Raw genomic sequence first — 15,778 nt, 5'->3', positions numbered from 1 at the left:
CTCGGCACCCTCTTCAGGGGGACCCTGCTCCTTCGACAGCTGGGGAGATGAACAGTTCCTAAAAACCAGTTCCTGTTTCCATTCCTTCCAGAGACAGCTCTCCTCCCTGGCAAAGTGCTCCTATCTGGTGAACCAAATGATTGGTGCCCATACGACCCAAACCACTGTCTTAAACGTTCTGACGCAGGGGTGGGGTGGGGGGGGGTAATGTTAATTTCCATTGCCGGTGTGACTAGGTTTAGGATATGGGCCTCTGGGTATGTCTGTGAAGGCATTTCCAAGGAGGTTTAACTGAAGGAAAGACCCACCTTGGACCTGGGTAACACCGTTCCATGGGCAAGTGTGGGAGAGCGGCTGAATTAAATAGGGAAAACAGAAAAGCCTGGAACACCCCAGGACTCCCTAGTCTCCAGAGTTGTGAACAAGCAGGCTCACACTCTTGTCGCTGTATCTTCCCTGCCACTACACACTGTGACCTTAAATCATGAACCAAAACCAACCCTTTCCCCTTGACAGGCATTTGGTCACAGTAACAAGAAAACTATCTGCTACAATGGTAGATACTTTATGCTTGTTCAATAGCCTAGCATCTAAAACAATGTTGCTCAGTCTTTAACTTGCTTGATAACCATTAGCGAAGTTTGTTCAAAGGTAGAGAGCTAGGCCCCAGCCCTACCGTTCCTGAGACAGTAAAACTGGTATGGAGGCAAATCTAACAACGCTGAAGGAAATGCTAATGCCACCAGCCCAGAGATCACATCTGAAAAACACTTACCTAGGGCTGAATGTACAAAACATAATGCTAGAGGGCTGATACGACGGCAGAGAAACAGTTTGTGGTCACATAAGCACTATGAGAGAAAATATAGGCTTCCTGGTGGTCCATGTGATGGTTTAGATAAAAGGAAAAAGACTGTATAATATTTAATGATCAAAGAAGCCACCTGGAGTGAACATTGGTTGTTTCTCTTTGCTCAGTTCCATTCTGGAACTGGCTGTCCCTGGCTTAACATAGTTTTGTCAGCATCTGAAACTGGGTAAACATATGATCGAAGTTGGCCAACCACAGTTCTTTTCTTGGGATTGACCATTGCTAGGAGGGGGAGTATTTCTCTTTCTGAAGAAGCCGAGAAATAAGTATCATGTTTGCCTGGAGCTTCTGCCAAGCATCCTTTCTACCATGTGCAGAGCCAAGCTCAGAGTGAAACCGCGTTTGATAATAATTTGCAAGAGTGACCACGAGAATATCTCTCTTCCACACACTTTTCTTTGACCTATGAAGGTGGGTCTCCATTTCCTGTCCTTGAATTTGTGAGATGCAGAAGTGACACTGTGTGACATCTTATATCAGGTTATTAAAGGCAGCGCAGGGTTTTACCTGGCTGTTTCAAGATTCCTGTATATGGGAACCACCCATCATACTGTAAGGAAGCCTAAGAAGCCACATGGAATTGATGTAGGTAAGTAATCTATCCAATAAATCCCTAGCATCAATTGTCATTCAAGTAAGTAAGTGAACACTGTGCCCTTTGTGCCTTCCTGACTCACAGAATACCATCGACACCATGGATAGTTCAGGATGATGCTATAGAGTGGGTACGGACTGTCTTCATAAGGCCACCAGGCACATATGTAAGCCTTCGAACATAGCTTGTTGTTTTTGGGAAACTAAGAAAGTAGCGAGCAGTACTCAGGTTATTAGAGAACGTTCATAAAGGGTCTCCATCATCTCTGTCTCCATCTCTGTCTCCATCTCTGTCTCCATCATCTCTGTCTCCATCTCTGTCTCTCCTTCTCTCTCCTTCTCCTGCACCCTCTCCCTCTTCCTTTCACACAGACCCATGTCCTAAGAGTGAGTCCAATCACAGAGACCTTTTGCCCCAAGGTCACTGCTGAGTAACCACAGTAACATAAGGTTGCGCTTAAGGAAAATCCACTGAAGGGCGGGGAGGGGAGCGGGGGAATCCCAAAAAGAAAAATTCTGAAGTAAATGGATCAAAGCAAAGAAACTATGATTAAAATATCTTTTAAAAGCAGAATTTTGACAAAATTTTAAATATACTATAACTTTTGAGGAGTAAATTATTTCCCATGGAGTAATTTTTTCCACTTTTTTTTTTTTTTTTTTTTTTTAATCCAGGAGCTTTTTAAGCCTTCCAAAAAAAACTAGTCATAGTTTCCCCCTTTGTGCATGGTTATTCTCGACCATATCAACTATAGAAACAACATGTTGGAAGAAGAAAAAAGGAAGAGTTTGAATCCATGTGGGCTTTCAGTGTCTTGCTGTGTCACTCTCACATAGGTATCCCGAGAAGCAGGCAAGGGAATGGCTTTGGACATTTAGAGCTGAAGGTTGAAGTCCTGCAGTCATCACTGCCCTGCAGTCGTCACTGCCCTGCAGTCTGGGAAACACAGCTGAGTCTGTCTTTGTAAACATGCTGGGTTAATTACTGTGATTAACGAAAAAAGAAAAAAAAAATCCTCTCTTGCACAGTAAGTCAGTTAAAGCGAATGGCTAGGTTCTCTGCATGAAAGAGGAAATGGAATGGTAAATCTAGACCCCCATCAACAGATATATATTCCTTTGGACAAATCACTTAACTTCTGGGAGAAAAAAAAATGCCTTCATTTATGAAATCTTTCATCCCACCCCTGTGCATGTTAAATGTCCCAAAACAAACAATAACAAAAAAAAAAAAAAAAAATCTTCACTAACTCTCAGTCTTTTACACTGGAAACACTTATTCAAGTTCAAGTTACACAGGGAAAGTCAAACATATTTACATTAGAAGATCTTAACATATCCCATGACTAGCCTTCATCAAATGGAGAAGTAGTTAATATAAATACATAGGCTCACATACCTAAAGGTTACTCTTAACGTAAGTCCTAAAAATGTAACTGGAGGCAGTGCTACATGCAACCCTCACACCAGAAGCACCTGGCCCAGGACTGGAGATTATTTTAGACCTCTTTTTAAAACACATAAATTGAATTTTTTTTAAATGTATATTTATTATTATGTATACACTTCTCTGTCTGCATGTACACCTTCAGGCCAGAAGAGGGCACCAGATGTCATTATAGATGGTTGTGAACCACCAAGTGGTTGATGGGAATCAAACTCAGGACCTTTGGAAGAGCAGTCAGCGCTCTTAACCTCTGAGCCATCTCTCCAGCCCACATAAATTAAATTTTTAATTGATATATTAAAAACAGAATTTTGAATATGTTTATGGGACATATTTCAATACAGGTATATAGTATAACTGTTAAGACAAATTAAACATACCTATGGCCTCAGATTTGCAATCTCTTTATGGCAGCTGTTCTCAACCTGTGAGTCATGATCTCTTTGGCAACCCAAAATATCTCCAAAAATATTTACTTTATGATTCATAACAGTAGCAAAATTAGACTTATGAGGTAGCAAGGAAAATAATTTTATGGTTGGGGGTCACCACAACCTGAGGAGCTGTATTGAAGGGTCGCAGCGTTAGGAAGGTTGAGAACCACTGCTTTATAGTGAAAGCGTTCCCACGTCTACCTTTGGAAATATTTATCACACTTCGTTGTCTATAGTCACCCTCTTACAACACACCAGGACTTGGTTGCTGTTTTCACCCATTCTTGATTCATTTATCAGTTTCTGGGAGGAAAACTTGTCAGAGTCAGTTCTGTCCTTTTTCCCCTTAGGATAGAGAGAAACCCAGGAGTCCGAACTCACGCCGTCAGGTTTGGCAGCAAGTGACTCCCTGCTAAGGCATCTTGCTAGACACTTAATTTTTGTCATTTGTCCACTTCATGCTGGGAAAATCAGAAATTATATTTGTAATAATATGATATTCATCCAGCAGAGTTTATTAGACTGTCACTCAACAAATTCTGTTCAGTAATTGCAACTCAATTATCTCCAATTGCAATCAAGGGCAAATGGCAATTTTTTTTCAGACTTCAGTCTCCTGGTGGCAGGTGTCTTTAGCTCCTGACTATTCCAAGGGTCTTAATGATGAATTAGACCAAATCATCCATTACGGCTCCACATTTATTTAATCCTTCTTTCTTGAAATATGGCTATCAGCATCTTTTTTACACCCTCTGTCTCCCCATGCTGACTTCACAGAATATGGTGTTTGTTATTAGCTTGTATTTTAAGTGCTTCCTTCAGCCTTTAGAATGTGACGAAGGAAAACACAAAGGCTCTAACCCTTGAAAGAATCCACTTGCAAAGAACACCACCATTGGATCAAAGAATTGTGCTGCCTTTGTTTGGATGGTTTCTAAGTACAGCAAGGTAGGTTTGGGTGTTCTGTTTGTTTGTTTTGTTTTTGGATTTTTTTTTTACAAGAAGTCAGAAAACACTGATAGTTATAAACACTGATAGTTATTAAACAAAAGCAGACAGTGAGAGGCTCTATAGTACATGAAAGAAACAACTTCCTCTTTGTGTGTTTTGTTTATTACTGGCCATGGAAGAAATGATTCAATCCCTTTCCAAACTGTAGCAGAGTGGATGCATGCTTAGCTTATTCCCAGAGAGATAAATCTGTACCTTGTTTAGCTCTAGGTATAATGTATCTGTTGAGAATTAAAAATGTGTTGGCACTCTTCAGGGAGAAAACAAAGAAAGAGTGTTTACTGTGACTTTTAGCCTCATATTTCCTTTTGCCAACTGCCAGCTCGATCATTCTTGCAGACCCTCCTCTGGCTGGGGTGGAAAGCTTCATATAAATACCTTTCTCCTGCGCCAGCAGCCTGGCTCTTTGCTCTCTTCCAGCTTCCATCAAGGCCCTTCTCTTGGCAGATTTCTGGAGAAAAGATGCCACCACATGGCCCCACTTCGATTTAGAAAGTGTAGTGTTCAGCATTCCTGGTGGACTAAAGTCCTCAGAGTAAAGGAAAGGGTAACGCTGGAGCTTTTACTGCTGTGTTGTACAGCAGCTGCTGCAGCTGAGGAAATTTATGGCTGCAGTAGCTTCCACTGTGTTGAAAGGAATCCATAAAAGGGTCTTAACTTTACATGATGCCAGACACTGGCATTAATCAAAATTACGACAGTTGCTTATCAGCAGTGCAAGTGTATCACCAGGACTCTGTCTGAGTTAAAAAAATAAGCCATTATTCCCATGGCCTTCAGTAAACCACTCTTTCTCCATAAGCTGTTATTTCCTAATTTCTTTAAAAGTTAAGTTAAATTCCTTTAGAAGTTCATTTCCAGCACAGAATGCTAAGATTCTCTGACCTAGTGAATAATCTTTACTTCCCATATATAAACATCAATGTTGGTATCTTAATTCTGGAGTCTCTCTTCTCTCTACTTGCAAAGTTTGAGGTGTAAGGAGATCTGATCAGAATTAGTCACTGCCTAGGAACAAAGGAACAACCAGATGTGGAGCAGGACCTTAAACAGAGACTTTATAACCAAAGGCAACCCTGAGAATGGTTTAATGCACATACCATATGCATAAGCGTATAACCAAAATTTACCAAGCATTCAAATTAAGCATATACAACTCATTACAAATCTCTTACACAACCATATCTACAAATAAACGACGCATATGTGAGTTTCATTTAGATTACCCATACTTCCCCTAGCTTAGAATTAGAAACAGTCGATAAGGTCTTTGTTCGGCACTGCTCTGCTTGCAGGGGCCTAACTCAGTTGAACGTCAAGTCTAGTTGGTGAGCTCTTTGTGCTCAAGATACAGGCAAAAGCATCACCTTCCAGCCAGTTGACAAATATGGAACAAGGAGTACAGATAGCAATATAGTAGCCATGTCCTGTGGTCCTCGATGGGGCCATTCAGGACGTGCAGAATACATATTTGGAAAACATAAGTTATTCTCAGAGCCAAATTATAAAACTATTTAGATAGCTTGTTCTTTAGAGGGTGACCCGCTAAGCCACACATTTCTCCACCCCAGGCTCTGGTTTTCCTTTTCTGCTCTCCCTCCTGGTAGAAAAGACTACTTACTATCTTCTTAGGAAGCCCAGTTACAGCCTCTGGTGGAAAAGAGAAAGATAATAGCTCCAGGAAGTAACTTCTCCATCAGGAATATTTTCTAACTCACAGCAACAGACTCTTCTAATCAGGTCTCTTAAATCTGATTATTAAAAAAAAAAATGGTGTAATGAGGACTAAAAAGATGGTTCAGTGGTTGAAAACCTGTGTAGCTATTGTAGAGAAACTTGGTTAGTTTCCAGCTCCTAGGTTGGGGTGTTCACACCACCTCTTACTCCTAGGTTGGGGTGTTCACACCACCTCTTACTCCAGCTCCTGGAGATTCAACCTCTTCTGGCCTCCATGGGCACCTGCATTCATGTGTCTATACCCACATGCACATAGTTTAAAAAAAATAAGTGAATACATATTTTGCTTAAAAGTCATATGATGAAAAGACTGACGCTCCAATGTTATAAAAACTAGTTTTAGGCAGCTGGGACAAGCAGGAATAAGCAGGAAGCAGAAGCTAATTGAAGCAGATGAATTAATGGGCTTTCTGTCTTCATGTCATAAATTAATGACACTTTCAGGGAAGCTCAGCCGAAAGCAGAATCATGAAACTGGATTCTGCCCTGACAGCCAAGTCACAGCAGAGAAACTTACTGTCTGAGTCTACTTTGTCGTCAAGATGAAGCCAAGCTTCCCAAGTGTCTCAGTCATACAGTTGGACATAGTTCCTATAACACTCCCAGGCTAGACCTAGAGTCCAGATCGTCAGAATTTCAGAGTAAGGCATTCTGTGTTTGCCAGTAAACAACTGATCTTGAGAGTCACAACATTCACACATGTCTGTTATCTCAGAAGCCTGGGGGTCTTATCTGATGCTTACATTAAATGAAATGAAATGAAATGAAATAATCACAAGCCAATATCACCAGCGTCCTTTCACAAATATTCCCACTTATGTAACAGTGAGCTTTTACTGATGAGACATTACACGTATGTTTCTGTTACAATCCTGTTTAGAAGATAATAAAATAGAAACACTGATTCCAAAGGATGAAAACAACACATTGCCTTTGCTGGTTACGTCACTGGGGGATCGCTTCTTTAGAAGGTTTGCATTTTTTCTATTGAGTTTGATGTGCCAGGTCCCAAAATTGGGAATTGCATCAAGACAAATATTTTTTTAAATAAAAGAAGTATTGTTGGTTTCAAGTATGATTGTCTCAAATATAAACAACTGCACAAATTCAAAACATGTTGAGTGAAATGGTAGAGGGAAAACAGAGGAAGAGGCAGAATAAAAATAGAAGCCCTATACACATAAGGGCATGGTGTATGAAGCAGAGAATTTATCCTGGAATTATATGAAGCCAGTGAAAAAGATATCATTTGGAACACAACATTGTACAATTTTAGTCAGTGCAAGAAGCAATCAAAATGTTTCAAGGGGGCCGAATGTTTGAAACATGAGGACACATATTGGCCCATTCAATACCTTAGAGGAAAGAAAACTATGGGAAAAAAAATTTTTTTCCAAGAGTGTATGCGTGAGCCAAATTCTTCACTCACATACTTGTACATGGGACCCAATTCTTCACTTGGATATTTGTGGCAACTTTGCATTCTGCAGACTTAAAGCGCGTGTGAAACAGGAGTTCAGCATATGGCAAACTTCAGCTCACGTGGAGACACAGCTTCTGTAAGCCTTCAGCCGCTCATTAGTATGCAATGGAACTTTTTAAAAGGAAAACAACATTAATGACTATACAGCATTTGTAAGCTATTTCAAAAGTTGGAATTTAAAGCAAGATTGAAGAGCATGCAGCAATGTGGCTGTGATTCCCAGTGCCATCCATCACGTCCCTCTGCTGGGGCACATGATGTAACCAGGCTCACTTAATTGAAGAAAGCATCAACTTAATTTAGCATCCTGGGTTGTGTTTCATGGGTGGCAGTGAAGCAGACGCACATGGGAAGATCTAGGGACTCCACTCATAACCTTATCCCATTAGTTAAAAGATACCTTCCCGTCAGAGATGGGGAGAAGCTGTGCTCTGCTCACCCTTCACCTCCCTAAGAGGGAGGGCTTCTTACCAGTTAGAGAAAGAGCTTTCTCTTCTCCTGCAAATCAGGTTTGCTTCCCCACTTTGCCTACACAGTCACGATCTTCAGACAACAGAAAACAGGAAGCAGCTCTAACGTTAAAACTCAGAAGGCTTTGAAAAGAAGCAGAGCACTCCTCAGAATGGCTTGGCTGTCCCTGTGTTTTCCATTTCTCAAGTGGGTGGAGTGGTGACACCCGTGGTGTTCCCCTTCCTCTTTCTCATTATATATATATAGTTGTCCTTAACCTACAAAAAGACGTGCATCTTCCATACAAGAATGATGGATCTCTCCAGATCTGTTCTTCCTCCCCCCTCAAAAAGATAATTGATTTGACAACTGTGGAATATGCAGCAAGCAATGAACAGAGAAGCTTACAAGAAAGCAATCGATTTGGGGTGGTATGAACCACAATGCTATAGCATTTTTTTCTTAATAGAATGAAAACTGAGGAGGTCTTCGGCTGTCTTCATTTTGCATTGTTTGTTTATTTGTTTATTCTTAACAACAGAAACAAAAGCATGGGACGTAATGCTTCAGCCGAGACCTAACCCCCCCCCACACACACACACACACACACCAGGGGTAGCAGAAGGAATTGCCACATGTGGCTGAGCCCTGGGCTGGCTGCAAAAGGACAGAGTGTGAAATCAGAACAGAAGCCCAGCTTGCGGTGCTTAGAGAGGAGCAGACAGGGAAAAGACAGTTGTCCACTGCACGACACTAAAACCAAACGCTCTTCACGAAAGACGGAATGCACGTGCAGTAAAAGCATGGGCGGCAGAACCCCAGAGCCTAAGGGGAAAATGATCCAAGGAGAGAGCGCTAAGCTGCCCCACAAGCCACAGAAAAGCTAGATTATTTACTCAAGAGAGGGAGCTGAAGAGGGTCCACGGGAAAGGCAGTGGGAACAAAGAAACTCAGTCATTGGCCATGCCAAGAGAAATAAGTGGTAGCAACAACATTTTAAAACCCCAATTTAGGGGAGAAAGAAGAAAATGATCGCTCTTAGCCAAGAAAAATAACAGTCCCACATAGCTTCAGCCCTTGGATTTTTGTATGCCTACATGCATGTCTGTGGTCTGTGATTCCCAAGTCACTTTGCAAGCGTGAAAGCTGACCTCCTCAGCCTTCTCACTAAGCCACTTTTCTCCTACTGAAATGTGGATGAGGTGTCCACACTCCTGAGCCAGCCCGTGTACTCAGTCTCACAGTGCAGCACCCTTCACCGTGAGGACCTAGAGGCCCTCGGCACTCAGAGCCATTTTCATCATTGTAAATAAGCCAAGCAACTGGGTTCTTAGGAAAGGAAAAAGTGACTGTCCTTTCATCAGAACAGAGAAAACCCTGAAACCAAACGAAGGGCCCCAAAGGGTATATTTCGACTTCACCTGGAGTTTGATTTCAGTTGCTTATACTAAAGAAGGACTCAAAATTGTTCTTAAATATTGAACTGCTGAATGGTAGATTTTGTGTATGAATGTGTTGAGGTGGGCGGGGGGGAAGAGCTGGATGGGGGTGCAGCGCTCATGTGCAAATATGCATGTGTTCCACTGCTTGTGGAGGCCAAAAGTCAATCCCCACTCTCATTCCTCAGGCACTACCTACCTTGTTTTCTGAAAGAGTGTCTCCTATTGATCAAATAGGCGAGGTGGGTCAGCGAGCCCCAAGCACCCACCCCTCTCCAGTTCCCAGGCATGTCCATGACAAGCGTGTACTCCACACTTGACTCGTTTTAAATGTAGGTTCTTAGGAATTGAACCCAAGCATCCATTCTTGCTAGGAAAGCCCTTTACTGACTGAGATGCCACGCCAGCACCTACAGATGACATGAGAAGCCACTGCTTGCTTTATTTTTGAAGTAGATAAAACTTTTAAAGAGTGGCTGGGCATCATGGCACATGTCTTTAATCCCAGAACTCAGGAGGCAAAGGCAAGTGGAACTCTGTCAGTTCAAGGTCAACCTGGTCTACATGGAAAGTTCCAAAACAGCCAGGGCTACATAAAAGACACTGTCTTTTTTTTTTTTTTAAGGGGGCTTTAAAGGTGTATTTTTAAACATTATCTGAGGACTGTAGAGGTGCAAAGTTAACAAAGAGTGTCTGAGGGGTCTATACCAGCAAGGTTATAAAACTGAAAAAAAAAAAAAAAAGAGAGAGAGATGCATAGAATATCAGAATTACCAAAAATATCAGGGACCTTTAATTCTGGCCACAAAATGCCATAATGTGAGAAGCAAATTTTATGAATAATAGCCTTGTACAAATTCACCTATAAGAATTTGAAAGGAGAATCAATAAGTTTGGGGGTGAGATGTATTTTTCCCAGGATGCCTTTGTAATTCTGATGCATGGACAGAAACAACATAGACTCTTATTTGGTGGAAGGTTGGATCTACTCTCCTGAAATAAACCACAGAACAAATAGATGAAAACGGAAGAACACAAGACCCCAATACAGGAGAACTGGGTTCTAGACCTAAATCTGATCAAAGTTGACATACTTCAAACAACCCATTTAATTGCCTTGGAATCCATGCCCTTCTACAAAAAAACTAAAGAGTGAGTAAGAGAAGAGTGAAAGAACAGAGAGAGAGAGGGAGAGAGGGGGAGAGAGGGAGAGAGGAGGAGAGAGAGAGAGAGAGGGAGAAGAGGAGGAGGAAGGGAAGGAGGAAGAGGAGAGAAGAGAAGGGAAGGGAAGAGAAGAGAAGAAGAGAAGGAGGAAAGAAGAGCACTACTCTAATAAAAAGGTCTTATCTTTGTTTCAAATTCTACCAGTAAAAATTGGGAACAGTTCGTCTGTGGTCTATTAATTAGCAGTTTGTTCTGTAGCAGCATTTCCAATAGAACATTAGACTACGTGCTTCTTATTATGGTTAACTTGTACTGGGTTTACCTCATCAAAGACTAAAGCATATGGCTAATTCTGGACACTTATTTCACACCGCTGTTGCGGTAACAGAAAATCTTCCCTTTTCATCATCGTGAACTCACGGGACAATCCACTGTGAATTAAGGTGGTCAGTTGGTCTGAGTAGAACTACATGTACTCTGGTAGATAAAGATTCATTTCCAAATTCCACTAGTAAAGGGGGATTCTTATGAAAATAATTAGTTTCTAAAACAGATATTGTCTTTGTTCATACCTGGGGGAAACATTAAGGATTTGGAGTATAGCACTCATTTAGTCCCTCAATTCTCAGACTCTTATCTACACCTCAAGCCTGACACCTCCATGAATATGACCACTGTGCCCACATGGACCCTGTATGGATCTTAACAACACATGGCTAAAGTAGTGTGTGTGTGTGTGTGTGTGTGTGTGTGTGTGTGTGTGTGTGTGTGTGTGTGTGGTGGGGGTGGCCATTTTCATTGGATAAAAAGGAAAACACTTTGGGTTTCTTATTTTACTGAGACTTTAGGAGCCTTTTTTCCCTTGGTGTGTGTAGGAGGGAGACGGGGTTGCTCACGCAGGTTTCTAATTCAAAGGAAAAAAACATGACCTCAAGAGCACATACAAGTCAACATTGCGGTGCCTTGTGACATGACCTGGAACAAATGGATTAGCAGCAGGGGGTTGAGAAAGCTCAAGAAATGCCCTGAGAACTAGAACAGGACAACGGATGAGGGAGAAGGCCTGCCACCATCAGGATGACAACCTTTTTTTTCTACACAGATGATAATAGATAGCGTCCTGCCATGGTCCCAGCTGGAATCAGGCACAGTCACCTCTTCCACTCTGTTTGACAGAGGTGGCTTCTTGTCCCATGAGACCTGGGGAGCTGGGCGCGGTATCCCAATCAGGGTTTAAGAATGAGGGAATAGGAAAAGAACTTGGATATATGGCCACCAACCCACTAATAGGACTCAGGAATAAGTCAGGCAGGAATCCAGGAATAAGCACAGCATCACAGAGCTAGAACAGGGCCAGAAAAGATGGCTCGCTGCTGATTCAACTGGGTATAGACTTAGAACCACTAAGTTATTCTTTGACTAAGATGAGTACTGGAGCCTCTGGACAAGCTGGAAGTTTTGATTGAGAGGTCTATCTAGCTGGATATGGTAGTAGATGACTGCAATCCTAGCATTCAGGGGGGCTGAAGCCAGTCTAGACTGCCTAGTAAGACCTAGGCAAGACCTAAGTGTCTCCTATGCAAGCAGGCCAGTAAAAGGACAGTCAACTTAGAATTACCATATTTATGTTTCCTTGTTCAAGGAGGGTGAGGATGAGAAAAATAAAGTTGAGACAAATCTATAGCCAAAGAAAGAATTATGTATGGTTGTTATTTAATAGACATTGAAGAATGTGAGATAGAGAAGACACTCAAGTCAAAGGATTAGAACTAATGGGGGATTTGTAAAACCGAGGATCAGAGACAATAGAGGAAAAGAAAGATGAAGGAGAGAACCCACAGGCAGTTTGGAACCCCTGGAACACATCTATCCTCCCTTCACAATCTGTCCCTTTTGCTTTTTTTCTCTAGTTTTTAAATATATCAATTGTGTGTGTGTGTGTGTGTGTGTGTGTGTGTGTGTGTAGGTCATAGTACAATTTGTGGGAGTCAGATCTTTTCTTCCACCATGTGGATTCTAGAATCATACTCAAGTCATCAGGTGAAGTGCCTTTACCCACAAAGTCATCAAACCAGCCCATAGTTTCATACTTTGTTCTCTGCCTTTCCCGCTGAGTAAGCAAAAGAAGACTTTGGAGTTGTGGTGGTTTGAATGAAAATGGCCCCCATAGGCTCCTAGGGAGTAGCACTATTGGGAGGTGTGGCCTTGTTGTAGGAAGTGTGTCACTGGAGGTGTGCTTTGTGGTCTCAGAAGTTCAAACCAGGCCCAGTGGCTTACTCTCTCTTCCTGTTGCCTGCCAATCTGGATGCAGAACACTCCAGTGTTCTAGTCTCTAGTACTATGTCTGCCTACATGTGACCATATTTCCTGACATGACGATAGTGGACTAAACCTCTGAACCATAAGCCTGCTCCAATTAAATGTTTTCCTTTATAAGAGTTTCTACATTCATGGTCTTTCTTCATAGCTCTAGAAGCCATAGCTAAGGTGGTATGTGTGGATTTGTTGGAACTTCTCATAGCCCATCCCACCATACCATACACCAACAATTCCCGCACATGCCTCTGAAGCTGGCCTATACTCTCTGGAAACCCTCCTCCTTCTCCCCTACCCTCCATTCAGCATCGCACGTGTCCCCGTGGCTTCCCCAACATGGCCAAGCTCATCAATAAGCCCTTGACAGAGATCATTACTCCAATAGATCCACCTAAGAAAATATCTCTGTTGTAGACATTTAATCCTTAAAAATATGTAGGAATGTGTACAAGTCAAACCAGAAATAAAAAAGACATTTTCTCTGACATACCATTTCAAACAACCACTTCCAGTTGTTTCTATTTCTGTCTTTTGTTTGCATTAGTAAAGAACACAACTCTGCCATGTGCTTGTCTTTCTTTTTTTTCCCATTTTCCTCCTGCCCCCTTCTCTCCCCTCATCTCCCATTCTCAGTCTCTGACGGGTGCTTGGTATGCAGCCAAGGCTGGCCTTGAACTCATGATCTCCTTGCCTTGTCTTTTTCCCCACTGTTGAAAATGCAATGTGTACCATTTTATGCAGCCAAAATCATATGCTTTCAACTGGAAGACTTATTTAGGAGAGTCTCCTTAAGCTCTCAAAAAAAAAAAAAAGGCAAAGATACAGGAGCCACGATGACATGGGAGCAGGAGAGTGGGCCCTGCCCTGAGGACAAGGGAGTAAGTGAGCCCGCCCTGCTCTGAGACACAGGAGCAGGAGAGCTGGTCCTGCCATGATGATATGGGAGCAAGGGAGTGGGCCCTACCCTGAGGACGAAGGATTGACTCTGATCCAGGGCTCTGAGTGAACCTCACCCCATTCCTCCCCCTCCTGCTTCCCCCCCTATTCCCCTCCCCTATGTCTGTGACTGTGGGGGAAGTCTTCCCCCTGTATATGATCATAGGATATCGAGTCTCTTCTTGGTGACCTATTATCCTTCCTCTGAGTGCCACCAGGCATCCCCATCCAAGGGACATGGTCAAATATGGGGCACCAGAGTTTGTGTGAAAGTCAGATCTCCTTCTCCATTTAACGGTGGAGAGTGTCCTGTCCATCAGCTAGTCTGGGTAGGGGTTCGAAGTTTACTGCCTATATTTTCCTTGGCTGGATGCACCTATTTTCAAAGTGAAAACGTAGGATGAGATTGTGGGGTGAGGGAAATGAGAGGAGCTGGATATTAACAACTGAAGAACGAGGAATGCAACGAGTAATCAATAAAGGCAAGAAAAGCAGTTCATGTTCCTGGTTTGTGAGCTGGGCTGTTTCTGTCCGGTCTTTAGTTCCTTCTCATAGAGTCTAGGATCTCAAATTGGCTCATGGTGTCTAATGAGCACATCTAGTGAAAGGCTTTGTGCACACTCTGTGCCTTTGCCCTGCACAGACTGGACCGTGTCTATGGTGGCAAAATGCAGACAATGTCCTCTCTCCTGCCTTGTCCATCTCCAGGTCACTGGGGGACACGCCCTTCTACATATCTACAGCAGCAGTTGCTGGAGAATCTGGGGGCTTAGTGGCTGACACAGGAATTTGTGAACTTCATAACCTATTTCTGTTGTCACCTAGAACTGGTAGGAATAGAAATTATCCTCAGAAAGGGATCATCACAAAGACTACTAGTGCACATCACAGCAATTTCTCTTTAGGTAATGGGGACAGTTCTAGACAGCTCTCTTTATCTTTGAGCTTGAAAAGCCAGGGAAAGCCTTCTCCTCAAGTCCTTCCAAACACAGGCGGGAAAGACAGTAGCTTATCTGGAAAAAGATCTATAACACTCTTGTTTCTTTCCTTTCCTAGAAACTTCTTGTGCAAATGCAAGTAAATGCATGGATATATATGCATAACTATATCTATGTACATACATATTCACCGCTCTATTTCTCTACTTACTTTTTTCTTGTTTCTGTAAATATGATTGAAGTGTTCCCTTCGTCCTTCCTTCCTTCCTCCCTCCATTCCTTCCTTCTTTCCTTTCCCCTCCCTTCTCTCCCCAAGACTCATTTTCCTTTTTTTTTTTTTTTTTTGTGGTGCTGGGGATCAAACTTGTGTGTGTGTGTATATATGTATGTATATATATATATATATATATATATATATATATATATATATATATGTGCGTACATACATTCATATCTATCCCCATGCCTTACTTCTTTATATTAAACACATATTCCAAAATAGCACATATAAATCAATTTCTATCCTTAGCTGATTCCTGGAATTCTGCTGTGTAGAAGCAAAATAATTCTTTTATGCAAATATTTATGTTTCTAATTTGGGGCTGTGCATACGTCTATTTAGAAGACCATATTAGTACTTGGTGGATTTGTACTAAATGACTGGATATTTAAAATTTGGCTGCTATGAGTGAATTAACTTCTAGAATTATTGTACCATTTGGTATATTTACTAGCAACCTGCATCAGTGACCTCATCAGAGACATGACATTTTAATCCAGTCTTTAAACATTAAAATGTATATTTTTCAACTAAAATGAATGTAATCACCCTGAGTTGCATGTGTTAACCAAGGATAGAGTTAAACTACTTTCGCACATTTATTAGCTACTTAGATTTCATTGATAGTGCTTGCTCACTTGTCTATTGGGCTGGTCACTTTTTTCTTACTTATGGGTT

Source organism: Acomys russatus, chromosome 12, assembly GCF_903995435.1.
Source record: "Acomys russatus chromosome 12, mAcoRus1.1, whole genome shotgun sequence".
Taxonomy (NCBI): Eukaryota; Metazoa; Chordata; class Mammalia; order Rodentia; family Muridae; genus Acomys; species Acomys russatus.
The sequence above is the reverse complement of the archived record's forward strand: the minus strand, read 5'-3'. Positions refer to the sequence as shown.